Genomic DNA, 23,370 nt, shown 5'->3' on the forward strand with positions numbered 1-23,370 from the left:
GGAAAATCACTAAAGTGAAACCAACAAGGGATAAGGACCATAAAACCGAGTGTGAGAAGGATCAGCCTGCTAATACTTCTGACCTGCACATTCATTGCCACAATGGTAGGGGCAAGATAAAACATTTATAGTTAGAAGCAAGGAACATCAAGGGAGCAGATAATTGTGTAGGGACATGGTTCCAAATCAGTGATTTTTTTCCCCCTGGTTGCAATGGGGTGAGTTAAGGACAGAGTGACTGTGCAGCTTGTGTCAGCTAAAATCAGATCATTGTGTGTTTAATTTCTTTTCAGGGAGACAGAGACTAGTAAATAATAATGCTATCTGTCCTGTTTTTAAAAAAGTTGTCTTGCAAAAATTTTAGTTGCCTATGAAAAGTAGTTTAAAAAGAAACAGTATTGAAAAATATATGAAATATAAATGTAAAACCTGAAGAAATACACCAACCTCTGGGTAGTCTAGAGATGTTCCTGTATTTGTTACCAAAAATTTGTAACCTGTCCTGTCCTATCACTTTTATATCACGTATTTCTGCATTTTTGTCCATTTTATTTTTAGAAAATAATTTCACCAGAGAAGAACTAAATCGTAAATTAATGTTTATGGCTCCAGTACTGTTAAGACTTAAATATATGCTTAAATTTATACACACAAGCAGTCTATTGACTTCAATGGTACTACTTAGATGCATAAAGTTAAGTACATACCAAATTCTTTGGAAGACTGGGGCCTTATTTATTAACATACATTTTGCAGACGAACTTTGTCCAAAATTTGTTTTAAGAAAAGGCCTTTAACATAATGTAACTGCTGTACTAGATCAAACTGATTTAGATATCAATTGAGAAACAGGACTTTAATTCTTTAAAACCAGCTATTACCAAAAGCTGATACACCTACGATTCCAAGCAGGAACTGTGCTGATATCCTAACATTTTCTTTTTCTTCCAAAAATATTCCACATATTTTTCAATACATAACTGTCTGTAACCCAAAGTAACTACTATCAAAAATGGGTTCACGTGTTTAAGTAGTTTGAACAGGTTTCAAATCTAAAGCAAAAACCATTTGGCTCCTTTTGCATAGCCACTTGCTATTCTCTCTCATTTATTTTAAGTAAATTATTCAGCAGAGTTGACAAGCGTGAATAACACAAGCTACGCTGGGCTTCTCCAAAAGTTCTTACTCTACATGATTAATCGTGAGCTTTTTAAAAATTCTGTATTTGTTCTCGGTTTTTCTATGCCAGTTTGTGAAGGTCACTAAAATATTAGTGTTTGTTTATTTCCTTTGCTCCATTGTTTTTAATATCCGCTGATAAGCTGGGAAATAAGATCTCTCTCTCTCTCTTCTGAGTTTGTTGTTTTGATGGGAGCACCCGTACACATCTACGATGCCTATCTAAACCAACTGCCACAGATAAAATCAAAACTGGTGAACAAAATAACTTACCTTGGCTAACCATTACTTGGGTGGTTAGATGGCCCTCATTTCCCCAATATCAGACCACTCTCTATTGCTTAACCTACCTATGCAACAAAAGCCTAAGAAAATAAAGGCACTATGCAGTACACCCTATAAGTTCAACTCTGAGGTCCAGAGTTGAAGAAATCATATAGAATACACCCTTGCACATAGCCCCATTCCTTTTAAGCAGGGGGCTATTAGCATAGGTGCCCTGCTGATCACAGCTGCAGCAGTGTCACACAGGGAGAGACATGGTCTCTCAGGTAACCAAGTCCCAAAGCATTTAAGGCTTTACAGATCAAAATCAACAGCTTAAACTTAACCTGAAAACTAATTGGGAGCTAGTGGAGATTGTTAGTGGAGTTAGTGGAGAATGCTCTCTGTGTGATGCACCACTTAAAAAACAAGCAGACACATTTTGCACTAATTTACATAGCTAGATCTGCTCCTCCTGCAGATAGATTTTGAGAAGAAATCTATCACTTATTTAGCTCCAAAGCAAAGCAGATCACACTCTTCCTGAAACATCTCTTGAAGGTGTGTCTACACTGCAGCTGGGAATGTGCCTAGCAGCCCAAGTAGACAAACATGCACTAGCTCGAACAGAACTAGTATGTTAAAAATAGCAGTGTGGATATTGTGGCCCAGCTGGCGGCACATTTGGACCCAACTTGGACAGAGGGGATCAGGAAGGATTGTGCTTGGGCAGCTAACCCATGCCACCACCCATGCCACAGTGTCCACACTGCTATTTTTAGCACGATAGTTCAAGCGGAGCTAGCGCATGTCTGTCTGCTCAGGTGGGGAGGCACACTCCTAGCTGCAGTGTAGACATAACCTTGGTGAAATTAAGTCTCCATTGTTTAGTGAAAAAACTGCATATGTCTGGAGCTCACTTTGAAGATGCTGCAGCAATAATGTGCTGTGATAATGCCATCCCCTCCCTATTTTAGCACCGACTAAATGTAAAAGCTGACAAAGTGGTGGTAGCCCCTTAAAAGTAAAAAGCAGCCCCACGATGTAAGAAAACAGAAAAGTAGCACAAGTCAGCCAAGTGTGAATCCAAGATGATATTCAAAACTTAAAGCAGGAGTATCCACAAAGAGATGATGGGCTGATATTTAGCAATGCTGACCCCCCACAACTCCCACTGAACCTACCGGGAGCTGTGGGCATTCGACATCTCTGAAAATCAGGTTCCACTACTGAAGAGCTACAACATCAAGCCTAGGAGTAAGCTCCAGCTGCAGCATATTTTAAGCATGTTTCCATTTTGAGCACAATAAACATCTACCAGGCCTATACATTCCCATATGCTAATCTGGACTTCAACCAACATCCTCAAGTGGCTCCTGGTCTCCTCATAATAATCAAACTCCTCCAGGCTTTCCCCCACACTCTACTTCACATTCTTTCCTGGCATCGCCCAGTGAAGACGTTTTATACAGGACAGAGAAAGAGGGCATGGGGAAAGGGCTCCATCACCACCACAGCTTTGTACAAGACTGAGCACACAGAAACTCACCAGCGGTCAATCATCTGGCACCAGTCATTACATCCAGGCTCTCCAATATGGGTAGAAAAAATGCTGGGTCCAAATCAATGAGCGCAAGAGAAACATGCAGAATAAGGAGACGTAGTACATGCCCAACTGCACATAAGACATATAGTACACACAGGGCCTGTTCTCCTGAGATGATCACCCACAACTCCTCAAAATATACAGTGGCCAAAATATCAAATTTGGTAGCCTCAAGTTAGATGCCTAAATATAGATATAAGCACCTAAATAAGGGCCTGATCCTACTACCAATGACGTCAATGGCAAAACTCTCTTTGACTTTATTGCGGCAGGCTTGGGCCATAAGTGACGCAATTTGGAGGTGTCTAAGTGTGGATTTAGTCAGTGAACACCTTTAGGCATCTACATTTGAAAATACTGGCCAATACCCATAAGAAGTTACAGCATAATAATCTTTCAGAGAAGTGCTTACCCTTTACATCCCTTTCCAGAGACTGTCCTTGACTTTAGTCCTTCGAGTGTTATTCCTAATTAGCATGATGGAGAATTAAGAGGCACAGGGGCAAAAGGCTGTAGCAGGAAAGTGACTTGTAAATGAGCACAAATTATTTTCCCTCTCTCTCCCCTCATCTCAGTCTGCAGCATCTTATAGAACAGGTTGAATTCTTAAAAAAAAAATCCTAAAAGGAAAACACAGTCACTGCCAGTGCCAATCTGGCACCCACTGGGACTTCTGCCTTTGCCAAAATCTTTCATTAGAGCTGCTAGAGCAAAGTGTGAGGAGCATGCTGCTGATGCAGCTGCTGCTGTATTTGTTGAGTCCCATAAAGGTGAGGCTCCTCCAACCTGCTGATGCACATCCACCTTAGTAAACTGCTTTGAGACTGATGGACTGAAAAAACTACATAGCTGGCCAAATGTTATTACAAACTGTAAACTGACAAAAATCTGAGGTTAACGTAGATTCTCTAGCTGTGTATTCAGTGTCTGGGGATTCTTTGGGTGGTCACTTAAAACAAGAGATTGCCTAAGAATATCTCATTACTGTATAAAAATACTAATAAGAGTAATTGTCATTATTATTAAAGTCAAGCTGTCAACGGAAACTTTAAATGATACAAATACAAGAGCCTGCGACAGTGTCTATGCTAAAAGGTAAATGCAGGAAACTAAGCTGGTTGCACTCCGGGTGAGCTGAGTCCCCCTAAAGTGTATCATACCCTGGTAGGGACATAGAGATACTGCTCAAATGCCAAACTAGCAGCCAACACTGTTCTGTCCAGCAATGATATTTAGACACAAAGGACACATCATTTGGTTATAAGGCCAGGGAGGAAAAAGTGCCACAGTTACATGGTGTGAGGCAGCGCTATGAACACACAGTTGATGGTAAGAAGTAGTCCAGATCCAGAAGTGTGTGATAATACTCCCAAGCCAACACATGTGTAATGGCAATGGGGATGCACACTCACAGAGTAAGTTTGACAAAGACGGGTGATGAGCTGCAGGTGAGAAGTAGCAGTAACATCTATGGCCACTGGAGGCGGCACTAATAACAATCAGGGCTATGCAAGTTGTGTGTTATGGAAGCAGGCAGAAACTGCCAATGATAGCTACAGAATTCTTTCTGTGAGTACAGTTCTTCATCCAGCAGCTTATCGCATCAGGTGGAGAGATGAACCCTCCTAGCATTCATATTGTAAAATGGACACTACATTGGGCTCTTATTGTATTTGTGTCATATTTACCACTGGTAGCTTTCTTTTTATTTTCAGAGGTGCTGAGCATGTGCTGTTCCCATTGACTTCACTTGGAGCTGTAATTGCTCAGCAGCTCTGAAAATCAGGCCCTAGACCTTTCTCTAAACAGGATTTGAGCAAAGCTATTATGTAAATTTTAGTAACTTGCCTACTGATTTACACTCTGTCCAACAAAGTGTCTATTTAGTGTCACAGAAAACTCTGTCGCTACTCAAATCAAAATTGAAATGGTGAATACCAGTTGACTTGCAGAAAAATGTATCCTGAAAATTCTTTAATCCACACAACTACTTTTCAACTTAAAAAAAGGGAGAGAGAGAGAGAGAGAATGCAACAACAGCAATAATGGAGAATGAGTACATTGTCTTCTAAAGTGACATCCATTGAAAATGCTGAAAACTAGTCTCAACAAAATAACACCAAAATTCACAGAGTCTTGAATGGAGCATAGAATTTACATGTTAGGTAATATAGTTTGTGCTGGGATATTCAATTATCATTATTGTCCGTTTCAACTAATGTCCTATTTTTTTCAGAAAAGAAACATGCTGAAAGCATTTGGCAAATAGTACAATAATTTAGGTAAAGGACATCCAATCTAAATGTTTAGTGGGTAATTGGCAAATTGGAAATCCATGAAAAGAAAGCAATTTTTATTAACCACAGATAGTTTGCTGGGAGGTATTTCTCTGGCTTCCGGCTGTTGCATATAGTACATATGCATAAAATACTCGGTCTAAATGAGTTACACCCTTTTTATCATATGAAACTCCCAGCTATGCTGCAGATTAGAGATCAACTGCATGAATGAATTCAGAAAGAGATGTCCATTTGGTTGATCTGAATTCAAAAGCACATACTTTTTGATCTGGGCTTATTGTAGTGAGAAAACTGCTGCTTTCATAAAACTCAAACCAAATAAATGTAGATATGAATCTTTGTTTAGTAAGGGCAGTAAAACATAGTTTAATATGCTGGTTTTGCTCAAAATGGAATTAGTCTCAGATAGCGCTGGATATACTTTACAGCAGATTTTATGGAATAATATTGTCTAGCCCAGAGGTGGGCAAACTACGGCTCGCGGGCCACATCTGGCCCGTGGCACCGTCCTGCCTGGCCCCTGAGCTTTCAGCCGGGGAGGCTAGCCCCCGGTCCCTCCCCTGCTGTCCCTCCTCCCCCGCAGCCTCAGTGCACTACGCCGCCAGTGCTCTGGCTCGCTGCTCCTGATGGGCAGGACAGTGGTGGGGCTGCGAGCTCCTGCTAGTCTAAGCGGTGTGGTAAGGGGGCGGGGAAGGGTTGGATATGGGGCAGGGGGTCCCAAGGAGCAGTCAGGGGACAGGGAGCAGGGGCGTTGGATGGGGCAGAGGTTCGGGGGGGGCAGGAGTGTGGATAGGGATCGGGCTGCAGTCAGAGAGCAGGGGTGTGGATAGGCGGCAGGGCAGTCATGTGGTTACCTGACAGAGCAGTAAAAGGCTATTCCTCCCGTTTCCCACAATCCCTTGCTAAACCTACCTAGGAGCCTCACACAATCCTGGCACAGAGGACTTTGACAATATGTCTGCACTGTAATTAAACAGCCCCATGAGTCCAAGCCTCTCAAGTCCAAGTCAGCAGGCATAGGCCAGCCATGGGTATCTAAATGCAGCATAGATATACCCTGATCGTCTGTCATAAATATAAAGGGAAGGGTAAACCCCTTTGAAATCCCTCCTGGCCAGGGGAAAGCTCCTCTCACCTGTAAAGGGTTAAGAAGCTAAAGGTAACCTTGCTGGCACCTGACCAAAATGACCAATGAGGAGACAAGATACTTTCAAAAGCTGGGAGGAGGGAGAGAAACAAAGGGTCTGTGTCTGTCTATATGCTGGTCTTGGCCGGGGATAGACCAGGAATGGAGTCTTAGAACTTTTAGTAAGTAATCTAGCTAGGTATGTGTTAGATTATGATTTCTTTAAATGGCTGAGAAAAGAATTGTGCTGAATAGAATAACTATTTCTGTCTGGGTATCTTTTTTGTAACTTAAGGTTTTGCCTAGAGGGGTTCTCTATGTTTTTGAATTTAATTACCCTGTAAGATATCTACCATCCTGATTTTACAGGGGGGATTTCTTTATTTCTATTTACTTCTATTTTTTATTAAAAGTCTTCTTGTAAAAAACTGAATGCTTTTTCATTGTTCTCAGATCCAAGGGTTTGGGTCTGTGGTCACCTATGCAAATTGGTGAGGCTTTTTATCCAACATTTCCCAGGAAAGGGGGGGTGCAAGTGTTGGGAGGATTGTTCATTGTTCTTAAGATCCAAGGGTCTGTAGTCACCTAGGCAAATTGGTGAGGCTTTTTACCAAACCTTGTCCAGGAAGTGGGGTGCAGGGTTTTGGGAAGTATTTTGGGGGGAAAGACGCGTCCAAACAGCTCTTCCCCAGTAACCAGTATTAGTTTGGTGGTGGTAGCGGCCAGTCCAAGGACAACGGGTGGAATATTTTGTACCTTGGGGAAGTTTTAACCTAAGCTGGTAAAGATAAGCTTAGGAGGTTTTTCATGCAGGTCCCCACATCTGTACCCTAGAGTTCAGAGTGGGGGAGGAACCTTGACTTCGTCTAATACCATTGATGGTCTAGATTCCACGGAGGGGTTCGTATAGTTGATGCTGCTGCAGCCCTTTAGAAGATATTGGGAAAGATTCATCGCTGCAACAGTGCTTGTGTTGCACAGGGACAGAAGGCAGGCACAGCTTGTTCCCCAAATTGTGCCTCTTTTATGATGGCCCCCTACAGGCCATTACATGGGCAACTACAAGGGGGGGAGAGCAGCATGGTCACAGAATTCATACATCCTGGTGATTCTGTACCTCTGCATTGGCCTCTATCTACTAAAGATTGCATAATAGTTTAAGCATCCTATCCCCTCCCAACCCTTAGTTCTCCACTGTTTCTCTCCCTCTCCCCAGTTTAGATAGTGAACGGTGCCATAGCTATAGGATTAATTTGTATACTTCTCAATTCACAGCTAGTACTACATTTTTTGGGGGGGGTTCCTATGCTCTCAAGCTCTAACTTCTCGATAATCACACATGATGTAACCCTCTAACTTTTATGCATTATGTACCACGGGGAAAATGTAAATTACAAAATCAGCTTTGTCTCTCACACTTCTCTTAAGTTATGACAGTAGTATTAATATGTTCATAATGGCAATATCACTAAGGTTATACTGACACCATTAAATAGGTTGCAGACAAAATGTTTTCAGCTCACTTGCACAGCTGTGAGTCTGTTAAATCTATTTTGCTCAAACAAACAGAGCCAAAGAAAAGATCCAAGAGGGGGAGGGGGGGAAGAAAAGAAAAGAAAAATGCTCTGCTATGGTCAGATGCATGTGGCTGGTTGTGGAGCTGTTACATCAGACCAAAATTGGCGTCCCCTCTCGGCAGGCAGGAACAAACATCCTCATTCAGAGAAGTTCAGTCTGGCTGGTAGCTATAGAGCTGGAGGCAGAGTCAGTTTAACAGGCAAAGGTTCCATCTCACTGCCAACAGCAGAATCAGCTGGGCAGCATCAGACAAGGACCACATCAAAGACAGCTAAGATCCATTGTCAAATCCCAAGGGACACCAAAGCCTGAGGCATAGTTGGCCGGACACCCGTTAGACCCACAGCATAAAGCAAAAAATAAGAGCAAAGAAAAGGGATAAGACTAGAGCTGCAAAGAGAGCAGCTCCATTTTAAGGAGGATTTTGAGATTTCAAATTTGGTTTTGTTCAGATTTGAAACAAAACCCCAAAATTTTGAAATTCTCTATGAAAAAATTCTGGGGGAAAAAATCAGTTTGGAAACAATGAAATATTTCATTTCAATAATTGTGAAAGTTTTCATGTCAAGAATATTAAAATGTTTTATACACTGTTGGTCCGATATTAGAGAGACAATGTGCATGATGAGGTAACACCTATTAGACCAGACTTAAGAAGATCTTGGTGTAGCTCAAAAGCTTGTCTCTTTCACTAACAGATGTTGGTCCAATAAAAGATATTACCTCACCTATCTTATCTCTCTAAAATGTTTTGTATGTTTTGTAAAAATTAAACACTCTGACCATTTTTGCCCTGGAAAAGGAGGTCAACTAGTGGTTGTTTCGTTTTCAATTTTCAGTGCATCATTTCATCAGGGTAGGAAGGGTGTTGAAGAGAAGGAGAGTAGGACTGACCTAAAAAAAAAAAAGGCTAGGATGGATAATGGGAAGGTCAGGTGGGTGTGAGGGCAGAAGGAGGTGGAGGACAGAGCCCTCACCAGGTCCCAGTACCACACCAGTATATGGTAGCACTTTTCAGTGTTTGCAGAGTAAAAAAATATGGCTGCCTGCCATGACTGGGAAGGGTGGTCCCAATATATTCATTGGAGGAGGGAGTCTGGGACCAGTGCTCTCTGGTGCTATCTAAGGAGGTGGTACCTAGAGGTGATAGGGGTGTAACCCTTCTGCCCATCAGAGTTGGCAGCAACAAGGGCCAGGTTCAGTATCTAGGGGTTCCATTCCAATAACACAATGCAAAACCGGCTCGAGCCCCCACCCAGCGACCTGGGACAAATATATACCACCCCCACTAGGCGCCTCCAAGAGGCAATACTTCCCCTCTCACAAGCACATAGTGTGAGTGTAGCAAAAAGCCTTTTAATAACAGAGAGAAATAACGTGCCATTATGTTGGGGAAACACCACCAACAGGATTCATAACACAAACCACGAGCAAAAAACCCACCCCAAGCAAATTGGGGCATGTCCTTTCCCTTTGGTTCTTGAGTCCAGCAACCCAAAATCACCCACAGTCCCAAAAGTCCAACAACCCAAAAGTCTCTGTCCCTGGTCACGGCAGCCCCAGAGTTCAAAAGTTTATCTGCAGAGTTTTACCTCCCAACCCAGGTGGAGATTGGGGGGGGAGGGGTTAAGGGGCACCTTACATGGTCCAAATCTGATGGCCCCACCTTTCCATGGGGCTCCACTCTGCCAGCCGCCCCATGAGCTGCTCTCGCCGTCCCGCAAACTGCTCTGCTCCACCAGCCGCTCCGCTCGCCATCCTGCAAACTGCTCCACCATATATCTTCAGGCTCCCCCACTACTTAACACAACACTCAGTGATTTCAGCTCTTAGTAAGTTTAGCTCTTTTGTGATTTCAGCTTGTAGTAGGGGAGCCTCAGTGCTGGTGCACCATTAGCCCAAAGTGAATTCAGCTCAGCAGCCTGTAACTAGACTCCTAATAGAATCAAAATTAGCTCTGATATTCCACAGTGGAGAGAGGAGGAAGTGCAATTAGCATGTAAGGACCTCACCAGGGGGCCCATACCACCAAGTATCAATATCTGTTCCCAGCCTCTCTCAATTCACAGTTTTGGAACCCATGTCCCTTGCCTAGCGAGTGCTACTTAGTTGATGGCGAGTCCCTCCATCATAACAAAAGGCCAAGTACATTTCCACTGTCCTTGATTCTCATAATCAGGGTAATAACAATTTATTCTTCCTGCCCCAATAACAGAGACATTGGGGATCCCACAGCAGCCAAAGTGACCATTTGGGCAGCTATGGCCTCATTCTAGGCGGGGTGGGTGTGCCTATGCAAATTAGATCAGCTCCTGAAGTTCTTTTCCACAACTTGCCACACCTCACCACCAGATGTCAAGGTGGAGCTCATCCTGACTCTGCTTACATCGGTGACCCGTGAGCCCCCTATCAGAGCTGCCTGCCCTGTACTGCCCACCGAGAGCCATACAACATTGGGCTGTCTCTTCAGCCCCCCTTCCCTTGTGGGCCCAGATGCAGCTGCCAACACCTTATGTGGGTCCTGTCCTAGAGAAGTGGGACTGGGCATGGTGCACCTGCAAGTCACAAAGGAGAGGCAACTGAGGTGCTCTCCTCAGTGTGGCAGGAGTGGGAGGAGTGGCAGGTTCTGTCTGAGGTGCTGCGGGAGTGGGCAGCTGCAGCTCAGGAAAAGGCAAGAGGCCCAGAAGTGCATCCACACCACCTTTCAGAAAGAGTGTGAGGGGTTCCTGAAGTTGCAAGCCAAGGCTAAAGCCCTGCAGATTAGCCAGGCTGTCCCAGGGGACAAGTCTTCCACGGTCCCACCCACTCCTCCATGACTGCATGCAGTTTGTCTCAGATGTTCCAGGAGACATGATCTTCTTCAATTCCGAACATGCAAAGCATGGTATGACACTAAGTGAGGGTATACATGTTGCCATATTGGTCTTGCTGCTGCTACTCACCTAGAGGGCCATAACAGGCAAGTAGTCAGCTGTCTGACCACTGGTCCACATGCCAATACTCAGGTACACCCTCCCACCTTCTAGTTAGCCAAGACATCCAGAGCAGCACAGAAGTTCTGGTCTTTTTCACAAAATAGGAGTGTCTATGCATTTGCCACCTGAGAATAGCTGCAGCTATGATGCACTTGAAGACCTCACCTTCCAGGTGAGAGAAAGGAAGCCTGTCCGTAGCCAGCATCGTTATGTTCTGTGTCCAATTTCATGGCAGTAAGGTGCTTGTGATCAGTGTGCAGTAACTTGAGTTGCACCACTAACCTCCTCCTCCTTCTCACTACTAACACCACCTCCTGCATCTAACTGAAAGATCATGCCTCAGGGCATATTCCTCTCCCAGAAGAGCCATCTGTCTCAGGCAAAATGGATTCTGCCTGTAGCAACCTGCATGGAACTTAGAGGGAGGAGCACAAGTTGCAGGAGGGAAAAGTTTGGAGGCAGCACTAGGAAGTCATCTCTGTGCACATGGCTTGAATATTAGCTGAAATTACAGCATCTCTGTAAATTTTTACTTCTCTTAATAAAGAGTCTGTTCTTGTTACTACCCAGTATACGATGCATGAAACATTGCCAGTTACTCTTCACCAGGACAGGATTCTGGTTCAGAATTTTCTCCCGTCACTTCCTGGAATTCATGCTGCAGAGTTCGTGCAACAGATTCTCCATTGAGCAAACTCAAGCCTCTAGAAATGGTCTTTCTTTTTCCCGCCATCCTAAACTGTTCCATAGAAGATCCCCACTTCGGAGCTGCCTTGCACTGGGGTCTGCTACTTCCACTGACACAGCTCTGAGACGAGGATTCAGTGAAGGACGGTGCAAGCTCTTTGTTGCTTGTCCTAGCACTAGCATCAGAAAAAAAATTCCCCTCAGACAACTGCTACTTTAAAGTCCCTCTTTTCAGCTTGAAGAATGGGGATAGGGGCAGCCTTCACAAGGTGAAATAAATCAATGAATCATTGCTGCCTCACACAGCAGTGGTAGCCAGCAGCACAAGCTAGGACGAGCAACAAAGAGCTTGTACCTGCTTATATGCTGCTGGAATCCTGTCCTAACAGTCCGACTCCTCAGCCTGTTTCTTTCAGCAAAGAATAAGATGCTGCATCAGTGGCTCTGCAGCTTCAAACAAACCAAGTAAACAGTCAGGCTGCAGCAGGTCACACTGTGGTGGGCAAATTGAATCAATCCAATTCAGTGGTCACTCATCCAATGAAAAAGCACACAGAGCAACACGTGACAAGAGTGACTGACACTACATTGAAATGGAATTTTACCTGCATCAAGTCAAAATGGAATGGGAAACTCTTAAAGAAAGTCAGAATGAATCAAAACAATAAAGTGAAAGTGAAATAAAATATGCAATTTTTTTTACTTTGCTTCATTCCAAATTGTCTTTGTCAAAATCAAAACAACCCTGTAAAACACTTACATTTCATTGAAATGGCACATTCCAATGAAAAAATGCTTCAGTAAATTTTTTCTGACCAGCTATTGACAATACAAGTTGACAGAAAGTCAAGTCTGTTGGGTTCTATAACTCTCCCTCACATTAAGATAATTGAAGAGCATCAAGCTCTCTCATCTTACAATTATAAAATTCTAGGTGAAGACCACTGAACTGAAAGTCAGTGTAATTAATACTTAATCTAGAGGCATGCAAAATATTAGGAAGTGGAAGTTTTGTTCCTATTGATCTGTCCACTCTTCTGGTCTGTTCTAATCAGTTCTTCTGTGTTATATCATACCTTGTTCCCACCAATCCATTAGTGCAGTCTAAAAGAAATATGTAAGTACCGGCATTTTAATTACATTGTATACATTTAAAATTAAAAGTTCACATGAGATCTTTCAATCTTGATTTGTACCTTGAACATACTGGCTCCTTCATTACTGTGCAGCCAGCAGCCCACAGAAGACTAGAACTATTTATGATTGTTCGATCCTGTACACACAAAGCAGACGCAGCCCAGTAAGATTAGCCTGACTCTGAAAAAAAGAGAGATTTATAATAAAGTTGCTCTGAAGGGCTGAGGTTTGTTAAATGAATAAGATGTGTTAAATTAATAAGCAAAGTTGCAAACCAGGACTACTCAACAGTAGATATGTGAATATTTTTACATATCCATGTCCTCCTAGGATGTCACAGTTATCACTGGCTGCACATGATAGCCATTCAGAACTTCCTGGAGACAGGACAGAGCATAGATCTTCCTGCTCCAATGCCCCTACTTTTTAAGCTAAAAGACAATTAGGTAGTAGAAAGAAAACCAGTCAACAGTTCTGATTCTATCCAGTACAGACTAGTTTTACACATACACACTACTCACTTAATTGTAATATCACATACGCAAAAAACAATGTAGTGGTGTAACTGACAAATAAGAAATTCACACAGTGAAAATGTTATTGGCCTCATAGTTTAATTGATGTATATTATTCTGCACTGATTTATATACCCCCTTGCAAGTCTCTAGGTGCACTGCAGAGCTACCTTAACTTTGTATTCCCTGGTTTTCAAACGTTTAAGTTCAGGCACATGCCACATACTGGAAAAGCATGAGGACCTCTGGAAATTTTCTAAATCTTTAAATAAGAAACAATACACAACAGAATTATCTTATAAGTACAATGATTCCCTCCCAAAGGCTTTACCACACTTCTGCCACACCAAGGATTCCATCACTGATCAGAAGGACTTCACTGGATGTCTGCAGTAAAGAAGACATCCATCAATATCAGACCCACTCTCTTCCTTAGCAAAGATTTTGCATTGAGCCAAACAGAAGTAGGGTGCATGGTGTAAGACAAAAGTACTGTCTTTATAGTGTGAATTCCAATCTACTCAGAGCTCAGTTAAGACCAGCTAATTCATTTCACTAGAATATCCTTGGAAGCTGAACTGTATCCTCCAAGCTGAAAAACATACTTTCTACAGGAGAAACAAACTCTCTAAACTGTTTATCACAATAATCAAAGGCTGGAAATAGATTTAGGAAGAAGTTCTCTAGATTAAAAACAAATCAATGATAATTTGATTTAGATGATTAATTTCTGCACATATAGTCATTCTCCAAGAGTTAAGGCTGAAACTAGATGATGTAATATGATTAAAATATCACTGTAATGAATGTGGAATCAATACAAATTTCTTTATATATATATATATAATTCTAATACATTTATTATCACAATAATTTCACGAGTAACTGCTACTCATAGCAAAAATAAGCAAAGGCAGAGATATTTGTCACTGAGACACTTGGCTTTGATAGCCTCCATTTCCATGTGTTGACCTTAAAATATGAAAGCATTTTCAAAAAAAACCCTGTGTGACACTTCCCAGAGGTACCTTTAGCATGAAGAAGCCCTGTCTGTGCCTGTCAGGGTCAGCTCCCCAACCCTACCAGCCATGGGCAACACAAGCACTGCCCTCCATGCCTAGTCAGGCCCTGCTCTTTTTCTACAAATTAGTGATAGGCACATTCCAGCACTCAAGCCCTCTGAGCATCCCCTTGGAGTGACCATCCCCTGGTCCACTAGACACACATGATTCACAGACCCACTGCTCCCAAAATATCTGAACGCACCCACTTACCAGTTTCTTTTCAGATCACCACTCTGTTTAACAACAGCATTTAGATAAGTTTATACTGAAAACAGGTGAAAGTTTATTTATCAAAGTATAGCGATTCCAGTCAAAATATTGGAAACAGTTACATGTAAAATAAAGTCATAGCATGTCTTCTAGAGCATATAATTAATTAACAAGATACTGTCTTGTCTAATTAAGTTTAGCTCACCCAAAGTCTTTGCAGGTGTTTTCCAGCCAGGCTGGCTGGGACACCACCTTTCATAAGATAAAACTGCTCACTGCCTGTCTCCTTGGTGAAGGGTGAAGCTTTGTAGCCTAAGTTAACCCCCCCAACAATCCACTGTTTTTACTCAAACAGGATTCTTCCCAACACCCCACTAGTTGTTTTTTTTTCCCCCCCATCTGCTCCTTCTGGTCAATTTTACACCCTCTTGATAAGCGTTCAGCTCAGACTGGAGATAGGCCACATAAGAACGTCCATTCTGGGTCAGACCAAAGGTCCATCTTGCCCAGTATCCTATCTACCGATAGTGGTCAATGCCAGATGCCCCAGAGGGGATGAACAGAACAGGTAATCAAGTGATCCATCCCCTAACGCCTATTCCCAGCTTTTGGCAAACAGAGGCTAGGGACACCATCCCTGCCCATCCTGGCTAATAGCCACTGATGGACCTGTCCTCCCTGAACTTATCTAGTTCTTTTTTAAACCCCATTATTGCTTTGGCCTTCACAACATCTCATGGCAATGAGTTCCACAGGTTGACTGTGTGTTGTGTGAAGAAATACTTCCTTTTGTTTGTTTTAAACTTGCTGCCTATTAATTTCATTTGGTGACCCCTAGTTTTTGTGTTAGGAGAAGGAGTAAATAACACTTCCTTATTTATTTTTCCCACACCAGTCACAATTTTATAGACCTCTATCATAACCTCCCTTAGCTGGCTCTTTTCCAAATTGAAAAGTCCCAATCTTATTAATCTCTCTTCATATGGAAGCTATTCCATACCCCTACTCATTTTTTTCCCTTTTCTGAATCTTTTCCAAAACCAATATACTTTTTTTTTAAATGGGACAACTACATCTGCATGCAGCATTCAAGATGTGGGCATACCATGGATTTATAGAGAGGCAATATGATATTTTCTGTGTTATTATCTATCCCTTTCTTAATTATTCCCAACATTCTGTTAGCTTTTTTGACTGCCACTGCACATTGAGTGGATGTTTTCAGAGAACTATCCACAATGATGCCAAGATCTCACTCTTGAGTGATAACAGCTAATTTAGACTCCATCATTTTATATGTATATGTAACCCTTCTGCCCATCAGAGTTGGCAGCAACAAGGGCTGGGTTCAGTATCTAGGGGTTCCATTCCAATAACACAAATGGCTCCCCCACTACTTAACACAACACTCAGTGATTTCAGCTCTTAGTAAGTTTAGCTCTTTTGTGATTTCAGCTTGTAGTAGGGGAGCCTCAGTGCTGGTGCACCACTGGCCCAAAGTGAATTCAGCTCTTGGTACAGATCTTACATGCCGCCCTTTGGTGAATTACTATGCATGTATCTGAACTAGTTATATGCATAGAAAAGCTGCATGCTTCCCTTCAGTGCCCTCTGTCAGGTGGCATCAAGAGGTATCTGGGTCACACTCAGCAGTCCACTGCTTCCACTTAAGCACCTAAGTAAGTGGGTAGATTTTCAGAAGATTCTAGAAGTCAGCAGCTCCCATTGAGAACAAGGACACTGAGCATTTTTCACAATCTGGTCCATATCTTCTGAAAATAATAAGTCATGTCAATTTTTTTCCAGAGTTCCACCTTTTGAGGAATGTGAACTCAATGAATAATAAAACCCACACTCAGACTTTCATAGGTTGTTGTGAGTATTCAGGTTCTGGTAGAGAAGTGAAGACATCAAAATGTTCATAAAACATTTATATATTCCTAAACAAATAAGGATCCAACCCTTCAGTGCCCAACAGATGGCCAAAAGGCAGCTATAAAGATGGGGATGGGATGTGCAGGGGGACAATAATAGTAGAGACCCTGTGAAGGAGGCACCTGCATCCTCATGTGCCATGGAAGAGAGCACCAGGTGAGGGCTTCCCTGGATTGTGTGGGCTGCAGGCCTGTCTGGGGCACACTCAGTGAGTCTATTCACTGCACAGATCCACTGGTCCAATACCCAGCTCTGACCAGGGAGAGAGGAGGAACACAGCAGGCCATGTCTGCTTCTTTGTCTTATGGCCTTAGGGTGATCATATAGCAAATGTGAAAAATCGGGAGACTTTTTTTTCCGGGGGGGTATAGTTGCCTATATAAGAAAAAAAAAACAATAATATTGGGATGGTCCCGATGATATCAGGAGGTCTGGTCCTCCTGTATGGCCTGTACTGGAGACCAGAGCTTGTTGCTTAATGCCATCGGAAGTTTTCCAACAGAAAGTTTTTCCATCGAAAAACGCCAATTCATTCAACTTGAAATGGTCCATGGGACTGTGTCAATTTCAATTGAACTTTTTATGGAAACCAGGCAGGTTTCTTGCTGACAGGGTCACTGAGATCCCCCAGCTCCCTGGATGCCCAATTCCCTGGGCACGTGGCTGCCTGGGCAGCCAGCTCCCCAACTCCCCAAACACTAGCTTCCGGTGCTGACCAACTCCCCAGGGAGTCTTACTTTCAGTCCCACTGTAGTGTGTGGGTTTTCCCTTATACTTGGCAGGGTCACCTGATCCTGGTAGCCAGAGGGTCTGAATATCCCTTTGGTTCCTAAGTCTTTGAGGGGTCATTAGGGGAACCCAGACCTATCTATTCCACTGGGTTCCCGCTCAGGACCCTTAAAACAGGCAGGCAGAATCAGTCCTCAACAGCTCCTGCTGCTGAGCCCTGATCTTCTTCCTACCTCCCTTGGTTTCTACAGGCTTCTCCAACCTGTAGATCTCATCATCTTCTCTCAGGGTGCTGTCTTTGGGCAGCTTCTCAGCAGCTTGGTGGCAGGAGTTTCATTCTCCCAGCCTGCTTGCTCCTCTGGCCGCCAACCCACTCCTCCACTTCTCAGCTCTTTTATTCTCCCAGCTGTTATGAGGCTGCCAATCAGCACTGGATGGCAGTTCATGCACTAACCCCTTGGTTACCAGGAATGCATGGGATATATACACCCCATGACAGAGTGCTGTATATTCATATGGACTGGGGTCTGCTGACACAAAAGTACCTCTGGTGCATCCACCCATGCATGCAAGCAGGAATTTGCACATGCAAACAGAGCAGTTATATACATAAATACCCACTCTGCCAAACGCACACATGTATCTATGTGGTCAAACACAGTGCATTCATACAGGCCCGTTGAAAATTTGACCCAAGCATATTATCACGTTTTTAATCAGACAGTTGCTATTAAAATGACTACTTAATCAAGCCAATATTTTATATAAGGTAATGTAACATGATACAGTGCACCATATGACTCAGTGTGAAGCAACTTATACAAGACCAAAACAGGAGACGTTATGGAATATTCTGGTGGATCAGCAAGCAGTAATGACTGAGGCAGGGAGCATTTCCTCTGAGACTAATGGCTGATTATGAGAGTGGATCTTCCAGTTCAATGCCAACGGCCACTAATTTCCTCCGGTCGTTAGCTCTTTGGCAAAGAGAGTGTATGCACATGTAATGTGCATGGATGTTTGTTTAAAAATGCTTAATATGAACACTGTAGTTTTCCTTTCTATTCTCAGTGATGCAATATCTTGTATGTTGCTTCATGCTGCACTAAAGCATCTATCTAATTATATTTATAACTAATTTATCCCTAATTATTGTCTTCTTACTCAAAATCATTTCAATAGAAATGTTGGAGTTTTCTTTTAAAAATAATTTTCATATCACTTGCCATGGGGCAAATCCTATTTAGACATTTAAAATTAATTTAGTACCCGGGCTAAATTCACAGATTGGGATAATTATGATCTTTATTTAGTCACTGAATAGGTACAGTACTGACAGCAGCAGTGCAAGCTTCCTACACACTACCTCTGCTTTGACTCAGGGATAGTAGTCTCCAGCCACATTAATTTCTTGCCATTTGTGCTGAGATGGCCAACAGCTTTCTTTTTAAATGGACACCCATCTACTAGGGTAACAAATTTCTCTCTTTTCTGAGCTGGCTATATTTGAACTGGTGATAGACAGAAGAGTTCCACGTCTCACTACTAGTCCCCTGAGTCAAACAATTATCTTTCCATCATTTTGTACTACTATGTTTCCACCCAAAGAAACATCCAAATGGGCTTTATTTCAGATTAAAGGAACAACACAACAAGAAAGAACAAAAGGAAAGTCTCCATGAGTGAGCATACAGTGTGCACCTCCTCAGAGAGTCTATATTGAATTGAACTGACTGCCAATCTCAAAAGCCAGGAGTGGGGGACTTCTCTGCATTTAAAGATCCAAATAATTCTGAACAAATACTGTCAGGAAAATCTTAGTCTTGTGGATAGTCTATGAGCAGAAAAAAGACTAAATTCAACTGATGAATTTTTTTTTTTGCAAATTATTTGATGAGTTGTACAGACAACACTCCAGTGAAGTATGATATCCCCATTTTATATATGAGGAAACCAAGGCACAGAGAGGTAATGTGATTTTCTCAGGGTCACGCAGGCACTCTGGGGTAGAGCCAGGAATTAAATCCAGATCTCCTGAGTTCCAGTCCTGTTAGTTAACCCCAGGACTATCCTTCCTACACAACTCTAACTGCAAGTAAGCATAGCACACAGAGCTTTGCTTGAGAGTAGGACCAGGTATAATGATAGGAATGAGATCCTGTCCCTATTAAAGTCAATGGCAAAACTGCCATTGACTTCAACAGGGTCAGTCACCCACAGTTGGTAATGAGACCACTGTTCATTTTACACAAATCATTAAAAGGCGGTCAAATGTCAATATCTTTACTGACATGGAATGCATTGAACAAGTAACCAATTTACCCTTGGAGCTACCCTGTACCCTGGTGGCCTTGATTCTTAATGTACCAGTCAGCCATATTTTATGTGCTAAAATTCTCCTTTAGTAATTATAGTCAGCTGTTTATTGACAGGTTGAAAACACCCTCAGGCACATAACATTTTCTTTAATAAGCTGAAATTAATCAACGAATACATTGTGCATATGTAAACAAGCTAGTTACAGAAACACATCACTGTAACAATAATATTATCACTATAATCACTCAGATACTGAAAATAATGTAGGAATGTTCTGTATATTTCGAAGTTGTATTGACCTGTGGAAAAACCATTCTGGATTTCAAAACAGAAAGATATTAATATGGATTTCCTTCCTTTGAAATAATACATCCCACTCTTCTAAAGCATTAATTAAAGCCCTCTGTCCTTTACTTTTATCAGGCCAACTTAATACCATTTACCAAATGTTCAGGCTCTGAAAAATACTGTCATTTTGGGGCATGCTGTGGAGTTATTGTGTTGTCCTTTCTGTGTTTCCCCCTTCATTTCTTCCTGTTCATGCAGAAGCTAATGAAAGACAATAAGGAAGAATTATAACACAGCCAAGGAGAGAAACAGTACATTCAGATGGGTTTTTCTGATTTTTCAGTGTACTCATTAGACTAAGGATGCCTGGTCAGACTTGCAATACAAGCAAAACCTTCTTTAATTGCACATTCTATTTGCCCCTGCTCTATGCATTCAACCTGCAGAGAAGAAAGACATTTAAAGATTACCAAGACAAGTTTGTAATGAAGCGGATACCTCTTTGTCTGTCCTTGCGCCAACAGCAGCAGAAGGGATACTAATTAGAGGGTGAATTATTAGCTTCCCATGGTGCACTGCAGGGGCATTAAAAATGAGTGTAGTTTGTTGCTTGCCTTTTAGATGGTTAGTACTGGTTTAATATATTCTTGTTTCTAGGTGAGCAGCAGGGGACAGTTTTTATTATTATAATTGTTGCATAATTACTGGCCTAAGGTTGCCTATTGTTAAATAAAAATGCTGAGATACTAATGTTTTATTGAACAGTACAAGTAGATAAAATTGTAATATATTTTCAGTGAGCAATATAAGCTTGTTATCTAGCAGTTTGGTGACAACCCTAAGTTGTCTTGTGGATAAGTACTATGATTTTTGTGGAGGCTGAAAATAAAATGCTAAATATTTGTTTGTTTGTTTTTTAAACTTGGAAGCCAATTGATTTTAAAAATAGAATGGTATTACTTAAAATAATTCCAGACTAAGGGCCAAGTCCTGCAACCTTACTCAGGCAAAACTCCTGTCAAGTTAAATGGAGGTTTTGCCTGGTACAGAGTGTGGAATGACCTTAGGACTCAGCCTTGTTTTTCCTTGACATCCCCTTGACAATGAGCATTTACTCACAAACACATCTTGAACTTTTCCCCCCCATATTTTGCAGTGACATTTGGAACAGTCCAAAGTGATTAACCCGCAATGCAGATATGAAAACAAACACTGTGCAGAAATAAATGCTCCCAATAAACCCAAATTGGCAAACTGTAACTTTTCCCCAATTCCACCGTAGTGAAATGTGAAAACCTCTAGCTTCTCATCAGACATTTCTGTGATAGAGAGGGTTTTCATAACCTTGAAAAATTAGTTTTTGTGACTGTAAACAAGCCTGTTTATAAGGGAGAAGAACTGTGTGATTACATGGGGAAAAGAGCTTTTTACCTAATCTCCTCAGTATCCTACCTTGGTTTCTGTAGGTCAGTGGTGGACAGACTAGTATGACATCCCATGGTGGATCTAGACATAGATCTGTGTGCCTAGCAACCTGCTCTGTACTGTAACTCCCAACAGATAACCATTCTGAAGTGTAAGGATCATATCTTGCCACTAGTGCATCCTCTTACAGAATCTTGAAATCTGTGGGAGTTTTAGGTGTAAATCAATGGAAGGATATAGCCCCTAAGAACATAAGAATGGCCATACTGGGTCAGACCAATGGTCCATCTAGCCCAGTAACCTGTTTTCTGACCGTGGCCAATGTCAGGTGCTTCAGAGAGAATGAAAATGAGTGATCCATCTTCTGTCATCCACTCCCAGATTCTGGCAGTCAGAGGCTAGGGACATCCAGAGCATGGGGTTGCATCCCTGACCATCCTGGCTAACAGCCATTGATGGACCTATCCTCCATAAATTTATCTAATTCTTTTTTGAACCCCGTTATAGCTTTGGCCTTCACAACATCCCCTGCCAAGGAGTTCCACAGGTTGACTGTGTGTTGTGTGAAGAAGTACTTCCTTTTGTTTGTTTTAAACTTGCTGCCTATTAATTTCTTTGGGTGACCCCTGGTTTTTGTGTTATTTGAATGAATACATAACATTTCCTTATTCACTTTCTCCACATCATTCATGTTTTTATAAACCTGTATCATATCCCCCCTTAGTTATCTCTTTTCCAAGCTGAAAAGACCCAGTCTTTTTAATCTCTCCTCATAGGCAAGCTGTCCCATACCCTTAATTATTTGGGTTGCCCTTCTCTGTACCTTTTTGAATTCTAATATATCTTTTTGAGATGGGGCCACCAGAACTGCATGCAATATTCAAGGTGTGGGTATATCATGGATTTATATAGTGGCATTATGATATTTACTGTCTTATTATCTGTCCCTTTTCTAATGGTTCCTAACATTCTGTTAGCTTTTTTGACTGCCACTGCACATTGAGCAGATATTTTCAGAGAACTATCCACAATGACTCCATGATCTTTCTTGAGTGATAACAGCTAATTGAGATCCCATTTTTTTGTATGCATAGTTGGGATTATGTTTTCCAATGTGCATTACTTTGTATTTATCAACATTGAATTTCATCTGCCATTTTTTGCCATCCCCCAGTTTTGCGAGATCCCTTTGTAACTCTTCACAGTCTACTTTGAACTTATCTATCTTGAGTAATTGAGTATCATCTGCAAATTTTGCCACCTCACTGTTTATCCCTTTTTTCAGAGCATTTATGAATATATTGAACAGCACTGGTCCCCATACAGATCCATGGGGGCATCACTATTTACCTCTCTCCATTTTGAAAACTTACCATTTATTTCTACCCTTTGTTTCCTGTCTTTTAACCAGTTACTGGTCCATGAGAGGATCTCCCCTCTTATCCCATGACAGGTTACTTTGCTTGAGAGCCTTTGGTGTGGGACTATGTCAAAAGCTTTCTGAAGGTCCAAGTACACTATATCTACTGGATCACTCTTGTCCACAAGTTTGTTGACCTCCTCAAAGAATTCTAACAGATTGATAGGGCATGATTTCCCTTTACAAAAGCTGTGTGGACTCTTCCCCAACAAATCATGTTAATCTATGTGTCTGATAAGTCTGTTCTTTAGCATAGTTTCAACCAGTTTGTCTCGTACTGAAGTTAGGCTTACCAGCCTGTAATTGCCAGGATGGCCTCTGAAGGCTTTTTAAAAAATTGGTAAACAAAACAGCCCCAGGTAAACAAAACAGCATTTGAGCCTCTTTTGTTTCCTTCATAAAAGGTAGTGTGGGGGTGAGGGTGGGAAAGGAAGTCTTTTGTTAAATTTGGTGAAAAATAATTTTTATCAAATGTTGCCAAAAGACAACTACAGATTTGGTCAGCATCACACAAGTACGTAAGAATCATAGAATCATAGAATATCAGGGTTGGAAGGGACCTCAGGAGGTCATCTAGTCCAACCTCCTGCTCAAAGCAGGACCAACACCAACT

This window comes from Eretmochelys imbricata, chromosome 12 (genome assembly GCF_965152235.1).
Source record: "Eretmochelys imbricata isolate rEreImb1 chromosome 12, rEreImb1.hap1, whole genome shotgun sequence".
Taxonomy (NCBI): domain Eukaryota; kingdom Metazoa; phylum Chordata; order Testudines; family Cheloniidae; genus Eretmochelys; species Eretmochelys imbricata.